The sequence below is a fragment of the Cricetulus griseus genome, chromosome 7, assembly GCF_003668045.3.
Source record: "Cricetulus griseus strain 17A/GY chromosome 7, alternate assembly CriGri-PICRH-1.0, whole genome shotgun sequence".
In the NCBI taxonomy this organism is placed as follows: Eukaryota; Metazoa; Chordata; class Mammalia; order Rodentia; family Cricetidae; genus Cricetulus; species Cricetulus griseus.
In genome coordinates, this window is record NC_048600.1 from 63,626,406 (window position 1) to 63,645,785 (window position 19,380).

Here is a 19,380-nt window from a genome sequence, read left to right on the forward strand (position 1 = left end):
TAACCTCCCTGAAGTTAGCCACCAAGGTTTATTCCCTCATTTGCCACTTCCTCCTCCTGAAGCCGACTACCAAGTTCCAGCTACCAAAGTATTGAAGTCCAGCAATCAAAAGCCCCCTTTGGCTCACCTAATTAACATACCCAATAAAAATTAAATACCTAATTCTAACACAGAGGTTTCTCCTTTTTACCTTTATAAACTGCCATTTGCCTATGTTTCCTCATCTGGGTCCTCTCTGTCCAGAGACAATTGCCCCTTCTGCTTTCCCTTGTCCCCTTCCCCTATCTCCTGTACCACCACACCCTAGCCCATTATAACACAGGCCTCTCCTTTTTCTCCTCTTAAAAGCCTGAGTCAGAAAGTAGCCACTTTAACTTTTCTTTTCTTTTCCCTTCCTTCTTCCTTCCTTCCTTTCTTTCTTTCTTTTCTTTCTTTCTTTCCTTCTTTCTTTCTTTTTTGTTTTTTCAAGACAGTGTTTCTCTGTGTAGCTTTGGAGCCTATCCTGGCACTTACTCTGTAGACCAGGCTGGCCTCGAACTCACAGAGATCCACCTGCCTCTGCCTCCCAAGTGCTGGGATTAAAGGCATGCGCCACCAAAGCCCGGCCCTTAACTTTTCTTAATAAAGGACCTCTCTGTGAAAACAGGTATTTGTGTCTAAACTGGGGCCTGGGAGGAAGCTCCTGCTGTATGTAGGGATGGGTTGGGGTGTCTCCTTCAGGAGTAGATCCAGGAAAGAACAAGACATGTAAGAGATCAGGGGCAAACACTGGGTGTGTCTGTAGCTAGGAACCCGGCACACTAATGTGAGAACAGGTATGGCTGCTGATGGGGACTAAGGGATGGAGTGGGGGTGGTGGTGGAGAGGGTACTGAAGTCACTTCAAAGAAGGCCTTCCTAGGATTTTTGTTTTTTCCTCAGGGGAGGCTGAAGGCAGGAAGCTGAGGCAGGCTGGGTAGAGGAACAGCCTAGCATAACTCCCCAGTAGAGGGTCACTGGTGACTATTGAAGCATGCCTGTGGAGACACCAGGGTGTCATCTGGGAGGCTGTCTGTATTCATCCTAGATGAGGTCATGTTGGTCAGGAGATGGTGATGAAAATCGAAGTGTCTGCTTTGGGAGTGAGCATGGAATATGAAGTGGCAGCAATGGCAGGGCAGGGTTGGAAGAAAGGATTGTGTGGAGGACCCCTGTGTGACTGGGAGAGCAACATCACTGCCACCTGACATGCAGAGGAGTGGAAGGAGCTGAATGAGGAAAGCGACCTGGGGTTCAGCTCCGTTTACATGGTCAGGATCTTCTTAGACAACATACCAGAAGGAGGTGTGGTCTAGATAATGTGATAATTGAGGTAAGGGGATCCTGGATGATCTAGGATGGGTTGAGTTAACCAAATGGGTGAGTGGACACAGCTAGATCTGAGTCTGGACACCCCACAGACACCCCTTCTTTCAGGTCTCACCATGGAGAGATTATACTGGATGTACCTACTTTTTGTTTCATTTTTTAAAAAGCTGGTAACACATTGATTTTTTCTTCCTTCCTTCCTTCCTTCCTTCCTTCCTTCCTCCCTTCCTTCCTCCCTCCCTTTATCCCTCCCTCCCTTCCTCCCTCCCTTCCTCCCTCCCTCCTTCCCTCCCTTCCTCCTTCCCTCACTCCCTCTTTCTTTCTCTCTCTCTCTTTCTCTCTCTCTCTCTCTCTCTCTCTCTGTCTTTGGGATGACATTTCTTCTCAAATGCCAGTGTCTTTCCTTCACGACTTAAGGCTCAAACTGCAAGTTCACTAACAAATCCCATATAACAGAACCTTGACTAGGACCCATCCTTCCTTTTCCATTTGTCCTGAGAAATGACCACGGTGCCTCCAGTTCAAGGCAACCACCCTGGAGCAACTCCAGACATGGCTGTCGAGTGCTCTTTTTCTGGAAGGTGTGAAAGGGTTGAGTTTGGGAATTTGTAATGAAACACTTAGAAGTTAGGGGACATCTAAGGGGACAGGTGTGGTACACCTGTTTTCACCTCAGGGTTTGACTGGGTTGTTGAAGCCTGCTCCGAGTCAGCTAGGATACCTGAGTACGGGTGTGAGGATTGAGAAAAGACAGATTAAAAAAAGCTGAGTCAGAAGCACAGGATAGATTTGGGAGGACCACCCAGTCCATGCCTTCCAGCACACTGGACAGCCCTGAGTTTAACTTAGAACCTGCCTGTATACAGACTAGAGGCAAAGCAGAAAAAAGGGCAGCAATCAGTAAAACAACCCCCTGTGCTGTCCTCGAATCAGAGCAGGCAGGCTTGCTATCTGTCATGGGAGTCCCACTAGCAGGAAGCAGCTTCATTCCCTAACTCTATGGTCTTTTTGGCTGGCCTTCACCAGCCTGCATCTTAAGATAATGGGTTCTTCTCCATTGGCTTAATCAGAACTTTCTCACAGCTCTCAAGGAGACTGTAACAAGCAAGCTTGAACTCAAAGGACTTATAAGTCAGAATAGACTCCAGATGGAAATTCAGTGACTTGTGGGCTCTCACACTGGGTGTCAGAAGGGGTTTTGAAACTTCAGTTAGATGGGGCTGGAAAGGTGCCTCAATGGTAAAGGGATTTTGCCATACAGGCTTGGAGACCAGAAATCAAATTACTGAACCCATGTAAAGGAGGAAAGGAAGAATCAACTTCACAAAACTGTTCTTTGACATTCATACACATGCTATGGTATAACCACCCTCCCCCACAAAACACATACACAAATAACAAGGACAGCAATAAATACAAAAATAAAAGATCAATTAGATGACCGTGAACCTGTGCCTGTTGCAACCTGATAAATGTAAAGATAAGAACTAGGTTGCCTAGCTGAGAGGAGAAAGCTTGCTGGAAGTAAGGAAGTGTGTGGTCCATGTGTCCCATCTGTCCTATGTGTCAATGCAAGAGAGAGCTGGTGAGGAGTCATCTCAGGTCCCTTCCTGAGGCATTCTGGGAAGGCTAGCTTCAAATGTGACGTGCATATGAGAGCAAATTGCTGTTAGTCTTGCTGACTCTCACGGATGTGGAGCCTAGATTTAAAATGACATGTTTGTGTGTGTACGAGTGTGTGTGTTTATTTTTTTATTTATTTTTTATTTTTTTATTTTTTATATATTTGAATTACAAACAAGATTGAATTACATGAAGATCCCAGTTCCCTTCTCCCTCCCTTCCTCCTCTACCATCCCCCCAACTAAAATCCTATCTACCATATGTCCTTTCTTCTAATCTATACCTGACTCAAAATTTCTGCTTCCTCATGACCTCTGCATCCTTCCTTTTCTTCCCTTCTCACTCTCGTAGCTTCCTCCCCCCTCTTCCCATGTTCTCAATTTGCTCAGGGGATGGTGACCCTTTCCCCTTCTCCAGGGGACAAAGTTTGTCTCTTTTAGGGTCTTCCTTGTTTACTAGTTTCTCTGGCAGTGTGGATTGTAGGATGGTAATCCCTTACTATATGTCTAAAATCCACATATGAGTGAGTACATATCATGTTTGTCTTTTTGTGATTGGGTTACCTTGCTCAGAATGGTTTCTTCGAGTTCCATCCATTTTCCTGCAAAGTTCAAGATTCCATTTTTTTTCTGCTGAGTATTAATTACTCCATTGTGTAAATGTACCACATTTTCTCCATCCATTCTTCAGTTGAGGGGCATCTAGGCTGCTTCCAGTTTCTGGCTTTTACAGATAGTGCTGCTATGAACATTGTTGTGTTCTATGAACATATCTTTGTTGTATGAATGTGCTTCTTTTGGGTATATGCCTAGGAGTGGAATTGTTGGATCTTGTGGTAGACTGACTTCCATTTTCTTGAGGAGTCGCCATACTGATTTCCACAGTGGCTGTACAAGTTGGCACTCCCACCAGCAGTGGAGGAGTGTTCCTCTTTCTCCACATCCTCTCCAACATAAACTGTCATTGGTGTTTTTGATTTTAGCCATTCTGACAGGAGTAAGATGGTTATCTCAGAGTTGTTTTGATTTGCATTTCCCTGATGGCTAAGGATGTTGAACACTTTCTTATGAGCCTTTCAGCCATTTTGGATTCCTCTATTGAGAATTGTCTATTTAGTTCTGTACCCCAATTTTTAATTGGATTGTTTGGTCTTTTGGAGACTAGTTTCTTGAGTTCTTTGTATATTTTGGAGATCAGCCCTCTGTCAGATGTGGAGTTGGTGAATATCTTTTCCCAGTCTGTGTGCTGTCGTTTTTGTCTTGTTGACTGCGTCCTTTGCCTTACAGAAGCTTCTAAGTTTCAAGATGTCCCATTTATTAATTATTGATCTCAGCGTCTCTCTCTCTGTGTGTGTTTATATATGAGGATATGTGTCATGAAACCAGAGAGGGGATCATGAAAGGTGAAGAGATCTTATGGGTAGAGGGAACTAGAGATGGTAGTGGAATACACCCCCCCCCAAAAAAAGCAGAAACTGAAATAAGTGGGGAAAGAGAGGGACCTGGCAGAGGGGAAGGGGTGGTGGGGGATGACAATGGGGGAGGGAAATGAACGAGAACAAGGTATAATGACATGTTTATGGAGGTACTCTAATTAAACCCATACTTGGTATGCTAGCCTAAAGAGTTAATTCAAAGAGACAATTAGCCTTCCTTGTCCTCACCAGACCCACCAGAGAATGTCAAGTGTTCCTGAAATGAAGCACATGAAACCCATTTTAACTAATTTGCACCAGCCTCCCAAGGCCAAAACCTAGAGGTTTCTCACTTTTCCACTATAAATCATTGCCACTCCCCCATCTACCCACCCTCTGTTAAACATGGGCTGGCTGACTTCCTTGCCATGGCAAACTCTGAGTAAATAACCTGTGCTTGCTTTCACTTTTGATTTTCTTTATTTCTACAGGTCAAAAAAGAAGCTAGGAACCAAATGAAGGTGAATTGCATAATATCAAAAAGCACAGGCCACAGCTGAAGTCGGCCTACTGGAATTGTATAGTTTTAAATACAGATAGGGTAGACTTGGTAAAGAGCCACGATGGTTTCTTTCTTTCTTTCTTTCTTTCTTTCTTTCTTTCTTTCTTTCTTTCTCTCTCTCTCTCTCTCTCTCTCTCTCTCTCTCTCTCTCTTCTCTCTCTCTCCCTCTCTCTTTTTCTTTCTTTCTTTTTTTTTTGGTTTTTAAGATTTATTTATTATGTATACCATGTTCTGCCCCTGCATTTGCAATTATGCCTGCAGGCCAGAAGAAGACGCCAGATCTCATTATAGATGGTTGTGATTCACTATGTGGTTTCTAGGTCTTGAACTCAGGACCTCTGGAAGAACAGTCTGTACTCTTAACATTTGAGCCATCTCTCCAGCCCAGCCATGATGTTTTAAAAGGCCTCAAACCAACAATCTACCCCAACCCCATTAAGAAACCGAAACAGAAAAGTAAACTCCTTTAAGAGGAAGTGGGCAAATCAAGATCTGAACAGACAGAAAGACAGGCAAAAATTAACCAAAGTTGGTTCTAGGTTCAATATAATTTACTAATCATTAGCTAGAGTCTGGTTAGACTGATCCAAAGAAAGGTATGAATGACCAAAACCAGAAACGGAGGGGCAGACATTGCTGAGTCTGTAGAAATAAAAGACTTTGCTCCAACAAATGAGCCAACATAGATAGGATAGTAAAACTCCTAGGAATATATTATATTATCAAAATGATGAAGTCTTAACAGAAGTCTGAAGAGACTGTGCCAAGTAAAAACTCTGAATAAATACATTTAAATCTTCTCAAAGAAAAGTCTAGTATATGGATAACAGATTATACACTATATGTTCAATAGCTAGAAAAAAGGGGCAGGAATGATGTTAAAAGGAAATGACAAATATCTGAGAAACTAGATATGTTTAAGCAGATTTGTGCATAATATAACATACACATGCATTGAAACATCACATGGTACCCTGTTAATCTTTGGTTTTTTTTATATTAATTAAGAGGGCATTGTGAGTATGTGTGGATATGAATGTTTGTGTATTTGGAGGCCTCTTGGGCTGCCCATGGAAGTGAGGGAGCATCACCCAGGAAGGCTATTGCCAAGGCTATTGCACTGGAGGGAGCATCTTCCTTGAATGAGTCTTGAACTCATTCACTACTCCCAGTATCAGACCCAGATCCTTGCCATCAGACCCAGAGCCAGGTCTCCTCCTGCATTTCTCAACAATCACTGCAATCACTGCTCTGTCACCATCCCTGGGGCATGAACCTTCCACTGGGCTTTTCAATGTGGACGTGAAGGGGTGGGCACTGTCTCCTTGGCAATTCCTAGCTGACCTTGATTTGCCCTCTGGACCAAATGGGAGCTTAGCCAAAGTCTCTACACCTTCCACATTCAGGGACTCTGAAGACCAAAGTCACTGTTCACAGCCAGCCCTTAGTGGATGGACCATCATCTCCTCCCCACATTGCTGTCTTAGTGAATGACAATGACTGATTGCAGTTACAGATTGCAAAGATGCTTCGTATAACCCTCAGGTGACTACTCAACTCCACACACTGAAATAACCAAATGAATAGGATACAGAGGCATCTTGGCCATGAAGGGAGAGCCCAAGAATTGACCTGCCCAGGAGACCTTTTATATGAATCTCCAGCTCTTTGGGCATTTGATTGATGCCACAATGTGTGCTCAAGAGGTAGGTAGACATACCCCACTGTCTCAGGACACCCAGGCAACTGTCTGTGGCAACTATTAGTCAGAGGCAGTAGCACCTTAATTGTGAGGACATCCTCAGGTGTACCTTTGACAGCTTCCCACCCCAGTTCTCTCTTCTTTGCTCTGGCTTTGAGGCCCTCATCACTGCAGCCCATCTGCTCTGCCTCCTAGTATTTTACTCTCCCATTTTCCACATCCCAACCCAACCATGATGGCTTTGATAACTGTAACCAGTCCTGCGTTTACGATGGTTCCATTTGACAGTGGTGTGAAATGATCAGCATTCAGAAGAAATGGAGCTGCAAGAGTTGAATTTGGGTCCTTCTCCTGGCTAGCCACACATGGCGAAATCTTCTCAGGATGGTAGTTGGCCACAGCGGACCACAGATCTCAGTGGGGCTAGCAGCAAATGCTTTTTTGTACTGTTACTGCACTTTTAAAAATAAAGATATTTAACATATTGCATGAGGTAGCATACATTTTACTGTATACCAGGCTGTGTGTAAGACAATTTCACCCCAACTGCAAGCAATATTTGCTAGCAAGTAGGTTGGGCTTGGCTGTGCTATTCCATGGATTAGATAGATGAAATTCATTTTTCTATTATGTCCAACTTACTGAAGACATACTCTGAGGAGTTGAAAAGCATTCCTATTAATTAGCAATGATAGTGACACAGATATCTAAGGAAAGGGGCTTAAGGAAGGAGAGATTAATTGAGCTCATGATTAGAGAGAAGCCAGGGAAGCCTGGGCAGAGGTCTTAGTCCTGGTATGTGGCAGGCTGTTAACATAGTAGAAAGAGTAGGGACAGAATCAGGGTCTGGCCTACAACCTTCAAAGGGCCACCCCTGGTGACTTTCCTATCAGCTAGGACTCACCTCTCAAAGGTCTCACAGCCTCCTGAAGTAACAACAGCTGGGGAACAAGCACTCAAAGCATGAGACAGTGGGGTGGAGGGCATTTCTGTTTTAAGCCTTAACAGCAATAAACAGGGCTGGGAGTTGAGCTCAGCGGGAGAGTGTGATCAGCACTAGGAAGGCCCTGCATTTACTGTGCAGAATCAAACCTACAGGCAGAAACCACAGACTCCATTGACATTAACAAAATCAGCTTTTTTTTTTTTTGCAGCGTTAGACATTGAATCCGGGGTCTCACACACACCAGGCAAATGATCTACCTGGGTTCTGCCATCATCTCCATTTAATAGATGAGGGCACAGATGCATAGAGAAAGGGTCTGTGAAACTGCTCAAGACCAATAGGATGATCTGGGCTTCTCTCTCTTTTTACCTAACTCTGGATCAGCTCAAATCTCTATGAGAATATTTCTGGCTGTTTTAGTAATAACAAAAGCTCGTATTTCAGCAATAGCAGAGAAGAAAACCTAAGCATAGCATGTCTAATATCACTTTTTAAAACAACCTGGGCACGGTGGTGCATGCCTGTAAACCTAAGATTTGAATGGTATGAGGATTAGGCATTCAAGGTCATCCTGGTGACATAGTGACAATTGGGCATGACATGAGACAACCCCCCCCATACACACACAAAGAAAAGACAAATCAAACCAACTAACCAATACAAAATACACAACTTAAAATTAAGAAAATCAAAAGGAAAACAAATTCAAAGCCAGATCCCTTATTTACTCTCTGTCCTGGCTGGACTCTTGGCTCTCTGCTGCCCCTATGTGCTAGCTATCCTACCAGGTAAGGCAAACGTGAGCTGCTGAATTCTTAGACAGTTCTTCATTGTCACCCTTGAAATACCAGTGGCCTAGAGAATCTAGGGAATGAGGAGGACCCTAAGAGAACATACACGGTCCCTAAGAGAAGGGGAAAGGGACAAGATCTCCTGAGCAAATTTGGAGCATAGGGGGAGGGGAGAGGGAACTAGGAGAATGAGAAGGGGAGAAGAGGAGGGATGCAGAGGACATGAGGGAGCAGGAAGTTTGAGTTGGGGGAAGAACAGAGGAGAACATGATAAGAGATAATATAATAGAGGGAGACATTATAGGTTTAAAGAGAAATCAGGCACTAGGGAAATGTCATCTGTAGATCCACAACAATGACACCAATTAACAATCTAAGCAACAGAGGAGAGGTTACCTTAAATGCCCTCTCCTGATAATGAGATTGATGACTAATTCATATGACATTGAATAGCCTTTATCCAACAGCTAGTAGAAGTAGAAGCAGACACCCACAGCTAAACACTGAACTGAACTGGAATCTGAAGGCGATGGAGAAGGCTTGTAGATTCAAAATACCTTTATTCAGATAAATACCAACCAAGCACAAGCCAGAGCGTGCCCAGAGACAGCAAGGCAGGGAGGCCAGAGAGAAGGGGTCCTCACGTGTCTGCAGCCCTTTAAGAATCTATCCTGACCTCCTGACAGGCGTGGTTAAGTACACCTGTAGCCAGCCCTTAGGAGGCGTGGTTACAGTGTCTCCCTACAATTCTCCTTTTAGTCTAAAAGAGGATTAAAACTCAATAGTGTAAAATATACAAAATTAACAATCATAAAGGTGAAATACAAGAAGATACAATAATCTGCTATTGCACATCCTATGTCTATTCCAGCTAAGCCCTAAAGTCAAAGGGGTGTCCAACCTGAACACCTCCTTCCAATCCCAACCCTAAACAATAGGAAGGTCATTCTTAACTAGGCTTACACTACCCTAATAAAGTTACTTCCTGCTGAAATGGGACTATGGTAGCCTTGTGGGGTCCTGTGGGAAGAAAATGTTAGTATAGTGAAAGTCTTGAATGGGTTATACCCAGTCTATGTTAGATGGGATTTGCTTGATTGAAGATCTAGGTTAAAATCCTCAACTTGATTGAAGTCAGTACTCGAGGCTCTGGTTGGAGTGTTGAATCCAGTGCAGTCTAGGAGGTATGGCCCAATTCCTTTTCTGGAGCATCCAGGGATTTTTGTCAGGCAGGTCTTCATTGGCTGTGTGGGACTCAAACATAAGTGTTAGCAGAGAAATGTTTGCTTGTATATGTATGCATACTGGAAAAGGCAGCCATGGGAGAATAACAATTATGAGAGGGTGTACACCTTGAAAGAGCCAAAAGACAGTCCTCAAATTCTTTATTTATTCTGTATTACATCAATTGGCTTCTTGGTATAATACAGAAACTCTAAAGTTTAGTTAAACAACATGCTTGGATTTTAGGGGAGGAAAGCCAAATCCAACTCTAAATCCAACATTGATTTACTTGAATAGGGACTAGGAAATGAAGAGAAATAGAGTTATTTGAGAGGCAGCTGTAAAGTTTACTGTATGGCACGGTCCTTTTGTTTGATGGTTATAGCTACCTTCTCTTCATAAGCATCTACCCATGTAGTGTTCTTGGACTTCTGGAGATGAGTTTTCCTGTGAAGATAGAAACAAAACACTTCCCTTTCCTTTGGGAGGTTTCTATTTAGTTTATGAGATATACCTCAGTAAATACTTGTCACTTGTCCTTGTCGAGAGGTTTGTCTTTTTCAACTCTAATCTTGATCAACTTTGATGGTATCCACAGTTTTTCTTCTCCTGTGGAAACCAATGCAAAACCCCTACCCCAACGTAACACATGTCCAGGCTTCCATACAGAGGTTAGTACATCTTTGAAGTATACTGGTCGATTCAGTTCAGCAGTTTTTTCTGTAGTCCAGTGTCTTTCTGCAGCTGTTTGTCCTTTTTCATTGGCATTAAGAAAGTTTAGTGTTGATAAAACATTATGCAACCTATATTTGGGGGGTTTAGTCTTCCAAGCTTGCTTGTTGAGCATCTCCTTTAGTGTTCTATTAGATCTCTCAACCACAACCTGTCCTGTAGGATTGTGTGGTATACCGGTCACATGCTTTATGTTACAATATTTGAAAAACTGTTCCAATTTGCTGGAGACATTTGCTGGAGCATTGTCAAGTTTTTATTTGTGCAGGTATACCCATAATGGCCATTACCTCTAATATGTGTGATAACAGAATTGGCCTTTTTAGAGCTAAGAGCAGTGGCCCATTGAAACTCTGAAAATGTGTCTATAGTATGGTGTACATAATTTAAATTTCCAAATTCTGGAAAGTGAACACATCCATTTCCCAAATTTCATTTCTATGTATATCCTTGGGATTACTGCCTGCTGGTAATGGAACTTGATTATAGAATGAACAGGTAGGGCACTTTTTTACTATCTCCTTGACTTGTTGCCATGTGATGGAAAAATCCGTTTTTAAACCTTTGCTATTTACATGGTGTTTTTAATGAAATTCTGAGGCTTCTAGCACACCAATTATAAAGGGATTCCTTGTATGTTTCTGGTCGATCTACATTCATTGGTCCAGTGTCTGCCCTTACCACATCTTCTACATAATTCCGAAGGCGGTGGCCTTTTGTATGAGGCATTGTTAGAATTCCTATGTCTACAATTTCTCTTAATATGTCCCATTCTGCCACAGCTGAAACATCTAGGTTCCTGATGCTTTCATGGTCTTCTGGAGTGGGTTCTTCCTACATGAGGTCCTGGTTCATAGTAGTGATGAACCCTGGCCTCTTGGTACCTATATCAATCCCTGCAAGGTGTTTCTCCTTCCCAATCCCTTCTGTCATCATCTCTGGGACTCTTAATCTCCTGCTGCCTTTTGAAACTTCTTGGGATAGCTTCTCCTGCCCAGGCTCCAGCATCTTGCACATTATAGTCAATGTGGGCTGTATGCAAAACCCATTCTTTTAATGGAGCTGATCTGATTTTTAAAGGCAAACGTATTATTTTGCATATGGGTTTGCATTGTCATAAGCAATTGTATACACAATCGAATGTCTTATTGCCAGATCTGTTACTTGTAATTCTACCGCTCTGGTCAACCGGTCTAAGAAGTCCTGGAATAGTTCTATTGGTCCCTGTTCTATTTTTGTATAAGCTTCCAGTTGTTCCCCTGGCTCACGAGCCTTATCCCAGGTGTTTAGTGCTGCTTTCTTGCATAGGGACAGTATATGGTCATCATATTCAGCCTGAACCTGTGGGTCAGCATAAATATCCTTACCCAGAATCTTCTCTAGAGGAGTGTCATAACCGTCCTTAATGGTTTGACCTTCAAGAAGCTTACCTTCCTCCCTTATTAATGACTTCCACTGGATTTGACAAGAATTCTCAAGTACAGCTGAAACCAGTGTTACCCAATCTGTGGGTGTCACCGTGTTAAAGGTTGCCCATGAGTGTAATAGCTTCTTTACGTATGGACTATGAAGACCATATGAGACAACTGATTCTTTAATACGAGTAAGATCCTTCAGCTGTATAGGTTGCCATACATAAGCCACCTGCCCCTGGGGGTGTTTTTTAGTTGATGGCTTTTCTATCATTGTTGGTGGGTAGAACAATGGTGTACACGTAACGACTTTAGAATGATCAAGATACCTGGGTGGAGTAGGTGCTTCGGATTGGAGTGATTCTGTCTCCGAATCCTCCCAACGATCCTTGAGTTTAGTAATGATAACCTCACGAAAAGTTTCAATCTCCTTAATCATAAAAGATTCTAGGCATGATAGCAAATCCGTGAATTTCTGAGACTGCTCTTCTATACGTTTTTCTAGGTGTTTAATACTTTCATCTCTAGCTAGCATCTGGGTGGCATGGAAACTGCTGTCCAGGAATTGAAGTTTAGCCTTGAGGTCGTGATTTGCCTCAGCAATCAAGTTGATGGATCTTTCTAATTTGTCAACCCTGGTCTGTAATTCATCTTGCAAGCTTTGAAACTTAGATTCAACTCTATCATCTACCCCCTTGCATTTTTTAGCCCCTGAGTTAATGGCATTATCCAATTGTTGAAACCTATCCTGGGTATCTTGCACCTTAGTATCCAAACTATAGGACAGAGAGGCTATCTGAGTTTCAAGTTGATCCAATTGTTTAAACCTATCCTGGGTATCTTGTATCTTAGTAACCAAACTATAGGACAGAGAGGCTATCTGAGTTTCCAGTTGGTTACATATATTCTTTAATTCATCATGGTTCTCTGACTGCCTAGCCTCTAATGCCTCTGAAATGGAGCATCTCTCTGCATTTATCTTATTATAAATGCGCTGCATTTCAGCTTGGGTAGTAGACAGCTCTGCCCATATCGTATAAAACATAGAGCAAAACATATCATCTAGCTTCTGTTCTACATGCTGCATAAACATATCATGAGTCAATCTGGTCTCCAAAACCTCATTACGTAAAGCTTGCATGTCCTGTAGGCAGGTGGTGAAATTATCCTTATCCCTGTTCCTGAGGCTTCTGGCTAATGACAATATGTATATTAACACATTCACAGCTAATAAGGCATATAGGCCAATATTCAGCAGGTCAACCTCTTCCTCGAACATTGAATTTACATAAGAATTGAAAAGGTTACCAATTGGGAAAGATGATAGAAATTCATCCATATTTACCAGCGGTGTCATCTCCAGATGTAGTAACCACTTTTGACCAGCAGGTGGAGCAGTTGCGTTTATTTTGAGTAGGTCCTAAAATTTCTGAAAGATTCTAGGTATGGGAAAACCTTTGGACTGTACCTGGTGGAGACCAAGCTTGGAGGGTGTAGCTGGGCAGGGGCTCGCACAGCTTCAGGGTGGGTCGCTATGCGGCGGGGATGCCTCGGTGAGCGTTTTCTGTGGATAAAAGCGGCAAGCCAGTGGTTGTGCCAGTCAGGCGGTTCTGGATTTCAGGCTGCAGGCTTGCACACACAGCTAGATTTGAGCGAGCATGCTGCTGAAAGGGGTGACGGCGGACGCGCGGTTTTTCTGCCAGCGGCTACAGGCCACAGAAACTATAAGGGCCAGCACAGAAAAGGCAAGCCTGTTTTGGTCGCAGCAGCTGAGGGCTGCTGGCAAATGCTAGCTGGCTAGCGGTAAATGATCACGCAGCTGTGGTGCAAATTGCTGCCTGGAGCAGTAAAACCTGCAGAGAGGCCTGGAAGATTTAAACTCTCCAGCGCAGGGCGGGAGGGAGGTACAAGAGGGGCAGCCGTAGGCGACTGCACTCGGGCCTGCAGGCAGGCAGGCGCCAGAGCAAGGCCTAATAGCGGGGAGAGGGAGGGAGAGAGGCCGTAGGGTAACTCACTGTTGAGCAGCAGTGCTAAACAGTTTTCGCGCAGTGGCGGTGGAGAGGTGGAGATTACGGCGGTGGGGCGCTCCCTGCAGCTTCTGGGCCGGGCGGCCTTTCCTGGCCAAAAGCAGAGGCTCAAGTGGGCTTGCAAAGAGCCGGAATGGGCCGTGGATTTCGGTTGGGCTCCAAGTGGAGGTGATGGAGAAGGCTTGTAGATTCAAAATACCTTTATTCAGATAAATACCAGCCAAGCACAAGCCAGAGCGTGCCCAGAGACAGTAAGGCAGGGAGGCCAGAGAGAAGGGGTCCCCTCGTGTTTGCAACCCTTTAAGAACCTATCCTGACCTCCCCTAATAGGCGTGGTCAAGCACACCTGTAGCCAGCCCTTAGGAGGCGTGGTTATGGTGTCTCCCTACAGGAATCCAGTTGCAGAGAAGGAGGAGTGAAGAGGGATCAAGACCAGGCTGGTGAAACCCACAGAAACAGCTGACCTGAACAAGGGGAACTCTTGGTTCCCAGATTTATAGCTGGGAAACCAGCATGGGACTGATCCAGACTCCATGAATATGGATGTCAGTGAGGAGACCTCGGATATCTATGGGGCCTTTTGTAGTAGATCAGTACTTATCCCTACCATAGGAATGGACTTTGAGAGCCCATCCCACATGGAGGGATACTCCCTCAGCCTAGACACACGGGGGTGGGCCTAGGCCCTATCCCAAAGGCTATGACAGACTCTGAAGACCCCCTATGGAAGGCCTCACACTCCCCGGGAGCAGAAAGGGTATGCAGTAGGTAGGGTGTTAGTTGGGTGGGGGAAGGAGGGGAGGCAGAGGGAACTGGAATTGACATGTAAAATAATCTTGTTTCTAATTTAAATAAAAAATGGAGAGGGAAAAAAAAAGAAATAGCAGTGGCCTTGCCCTAGGTAAAGTGCCATGCACGCATTCCTCATCCATGGGGCAACATTACTCTAATTCCCACCTCAGTTAAGGACAGTCCTGTCTGGTTGCAGTTTACTCCACTAGGGCAGGTTACTTCACTCTCAAGGGCTAGTCTTCTCTCATTCATTCATTCATTCATTCATTCATTCAATCATTCATTCCATCATCAGAAGAGTCTGCTGACCCTTCTAAAACACACTCATTCCTGACTACTTTACGTCTGCTACTTCCTCCCCGACATTAGCACTTGTATTGCCTCGCTTCATTGCGGCCATGTTTCCTAACTGGTCTTAGCTTCTAAATAAAAGGTATTTAGTTCTGTTGTGCATATACAGCTCCTCTGGAATCCCTTGCTTCTTTGATTTTCCCATCATTGCATAGCCTGTCCCCTACCCCTGGCTGCTGACAGTGAATCCATCTTTGTAAAAATAAAAACCCCCAGTGAAAGGCATTCATCAGAAGCCCCGCCCCAAACACCACCACCCAGACCTCCTTCCTTCTGTTCCCCCACAATTCCCTCATGTCCAGTCTCACTGTCCACCTCATGTTCTCCCAGCATTGCAAGGGAATACCAGCCTCAAGGCCTTGACTGCCCAGTGTTACACCCCCACAGAGGGCTTTTCCCAGACATGTCCTGCCTTGCTCACTCATCTCCCCTTCGCCTACTGAACCCCCCCACCCCATACACACACACCGTATTTAGAGTTGAATTCCTCTTCTACTCTGGGTCTCTTTTCTGCCTTCTGTGACTCACAGCAAGCAATACCAGTGCGTAGTATGTTTTATCTATATGGCCTTTGCTGATTTCTGGTCTCCACACTGGAACTTACGTTTCCTGATGCCTCTTTTGCATTCTGTAGTGATCCCAGGCTCTGAAAACAGTGATTGTATTGTGTTCTCAGCAAATAGTCTTTGGATGAGAAATATTTATATTACACAGAGCAACCTTGTGAAAATTTTGTCTCTGCTCAAATGTCTCAACTCTGTCTCCCGGGTGTGTGGATGATGGTTTTGTTTTTCTTCCTTTGAGTGAGACCGTTTAAGAAGCCACTTCATCTCCCACTGCTCTTTGGAGAAAAACTATCCTCTGTCTCATATCAGCACTGTTTCTGGATCTCCACTTTCATCTCTCTTAGCTTGTGCCGTGCTTTCCTACCGCACACAATGCTTCAACTCAAGGACCCACTGATGGTCTCCCAGAAAGAAAGAAGGGAGGGAAGTGTTAATAAGACATCAAGGAAACTCAGAGGGGAGAATTAGGTCAAAGTGGAGAGCTATAAGAAAGAATGGAAAATTACTCACTTCCCCAATTACCCCCCCCCCAAAAAAAAAACAGCAACCAACACCTTGGAGGAGACAGACAACAGGAGGAAAGGGATACACTGATGCATAAATAGGAACTGAAACATGGACCAGCAGCTGGTATAGGAGCTGCAAAGTTGGGATGGCAGGACAGGAAAACAACTGTCAGTCACCTTTGGTTGGGTGTCCTGCAGAAAAACGGACTCAGCACAGATGCCCTGTAGAGGGAGTTCTAGCATTAAAATAATCTCATTGTCCTTTTCCTGTGCTTGCTCTTACTAGTGAGAGGGGACAGGAAATAGCTGCTCCATCTGATCCAATCTCCATCCTTAGTCTCCACCAACCTCTCATGCAGGGATGCCCATGTCACTCTGGAAACTCCCTACCTCAGACTGTGGGGCTTAAAGAGACAAATGCCTCCTCTCACAATGATGGGAATGTCAAGGAAATGAGGGATTCCAAGGTGAAATGTCACGGTCTCATCATTACACATTAAACACAGGTATTAAAATACCATACTATACCTTGTAACATATCAGTTACAAAAAGCGCAGTGTGAGAGAAAGGAGACAGTGTCCAGGAGACGATAGTATAGAAACGGGTCAGACCAGCTTCTGCACATCTACCCCTGAGTCCTGCCACATATCATAACATACTTCTCTCTCACCTGAGCTACAGAACTCTCAGTGTCCATGCCAGTACTTAACCCAGAGAGTAAGCAAGGAAGGTGGAGCCCATGGCTCTCATGAAAGCCATAAATGCCAGCCCTGGAACTGGAGCTTCCAAACTGATGACTCAAGAGACCTGAAGGAAGAGCCAGGGCCAATAAGAACCCAGAAAGGGAACTCGTCATTGGAAGTCCTCAGGACCAACCGGAATACAAGAATAGAAGAGTTTGAAGGGAAGTTTCTCCAAATTATGTCTGTCTCCCTGACATCTCCTGTTTCAGGACATTTTCAGGAAGGCACTTAAGAGGGTCTCCAACTGCGGCTTTCTCCTTTGAGCCCACACTGCATGACAGTCCACACCTTTGCCTGCCCTCATGAAGTTAGCCTATGTCTGTGGGTCAGGAGTAATATGTAGAGAACTATAGATATATTATACAGGGATCAAATATAGTTACTAGGTATACATGGGGGACTGAGGCGGGAGGATCATAAATTTCCAGCAAGCCTGGTCTACATAGCAAGGTCCCAGCAACAACCAGCAAAAATCAAATCCAGCAAAGAGAGCACCATTCTGAATACCATCCTGGCTATGGGCATTTATAACCCATAGAGAGAGGATATACTGCTTCCATAGCAACAAATGTCTGATGGAACGTGGGACCTGGGACTTACCCCTAACCCTGTGAGTTATTTCTTTTGGCTCAGAAGGTGTGCTTCATAGTTTATAGTGCCCAGTACCAGAGTCTACATTCACTGTGCCAGCCATCACCCTCTAGTCACCCTCTAGTCCATTGTTTTTCACACTGCAAGTGTCCCAGACTTGACAGTAAACTGGATGGTCAAAGTCTGAAGTTTTTGACATTATATGTCACGCATGTAAGTCCATCTTCTCACTGGCCAATCCTGGCTGAGAAGAGTAATGTCTGACCCCTTGACCTCTGCTTCCCAAGAACAAAGGTTCTTCCAGGCTTATGGTAGGGCAGGACCATGGGACAAATGTGACAGATTCTGACACCTGCTCTCTTGGAATGTCCAGATTAGTTGTAGTAGAGCACAACAAATATGCACAGTTTTCTGTCTGGGTGAAAATGTCGCAACAAAACCCACCTTTATGAAGATATGCTTATAACAATCAAATAAGTGGTACAATAATTTCATAGCTAATATCAATGTGCTTGACTGCAATCTCAGAAAGTTACAAAGGAATAACACAGAGAAAAAGAATATGCATCAGAACATAGAAAAACTGAAGAATTGGGAACCACAGGTGTTGGGATACTTGCTTCATTTTTGCACACTCTTAGCATGTCTTAGGGATGGCGGAGAAGGCTCAACAGTTAAGGGCACTGGCTGCTCTTCTGGAAGACTTGGTTTTGGTTGCCGGCATCCACATGGAAGCTCACAACAGCCTAGGGGATCTGACCTACATGCAGGCAAAACACCCAAACACATAAAAAGACAATAATTATTTATTTCTATAATAAATAACATGCATTCAGAATCTCTGCTAGGATCAGGTAGATCTGTTGCCTAGCAGCTGTGGTTCAAAGAGTCTGTGTGTGTTTTTGTGATCTGCTAAGGCTAAGTTGGATGTTTCATGAGAGCAGGGGTGCATCTCTTCCCTGTTCCCTCTTCCTGTTGCTCTCCATCCTCTTTCCAAATCGACTCCCCCACCCAGTATTTTTAAAAATCTGCTCTTTTCAGATAGAAGAAACCATGGTGCTCATCTTTTTGAGTCTGTTTTATTTCAATGACTTTTATTTTATAAGAAGAACTGTCTAGTTAATTGAATTGTATGCCTGGAAGAAATGGAAGTCTCTTGTTATTCAAAACTCCACAAATGCCCGGGGCCCAGTAGCCAATGAGTAGGTATCTGTCAATTGAAAATCTGGTCTGGAATTAAGTGTATTAGCTCATGATGGATCTTTGCATAGCATATCCAGGTCCTGGGTTTAAGACCCATGGGTAGATATTTGTGTGACATGTCTAGGTCCTAGGTTTAATATTCATTACTACAAACACAATAACATCAATTTGCCCAGACAATGTGCCCATCAATGTGCCCAGTGGACACATAGCATATACCCTAAGGGAACAGATAAAATAAGAACACTCCAAGTACTATAATGACTTAGATAAAAGTTGGAAAAACACTCTTTAACACTGTTTTTAAAAAAGTATTTGCTTTAGTATTTTTAAACTGAGATAAATATTTCAGGCTGTGCTGATCTTCCAATCCTCCTGTCTTCACCTCTCAAGTGCTGTAATTGTAGGCATGCACCACTCTACCCAGGGCTTCGTGTATAGCAGGCAGGTAGTTTATCAGCTGAGCTACATCCTCTGAATTGTCCTGTGTGTTTTATTGTTGTTTGTTTTTTTGGGAGGCTGGGGTCTCATGCGTTGTAGGTCAGCCTTGAACTTGCTTTGTAACTGAGGATGATACTGAAGTTTTGAATGTCTTGCCTCCACTTCATGAGCCGTGGGGTAATAGACATTTGTCAGCCTAGTCATCATACCCAGTTTATTTTTTTTAAATTTGAAGCTTTTATTTATCAATAGAGTCTTGTTAATTCTTAGAATCAAGCAACTCTCATGCCCCAGCCTCCTAAGTATGTGGGACTACAAATCCACCACAAGTACCACCACAGCCAGCTATCTAAAACTTGTTACAGCGAATTCATGTCTTCTTGGAAGAGGGATGAGTTAATTCTACA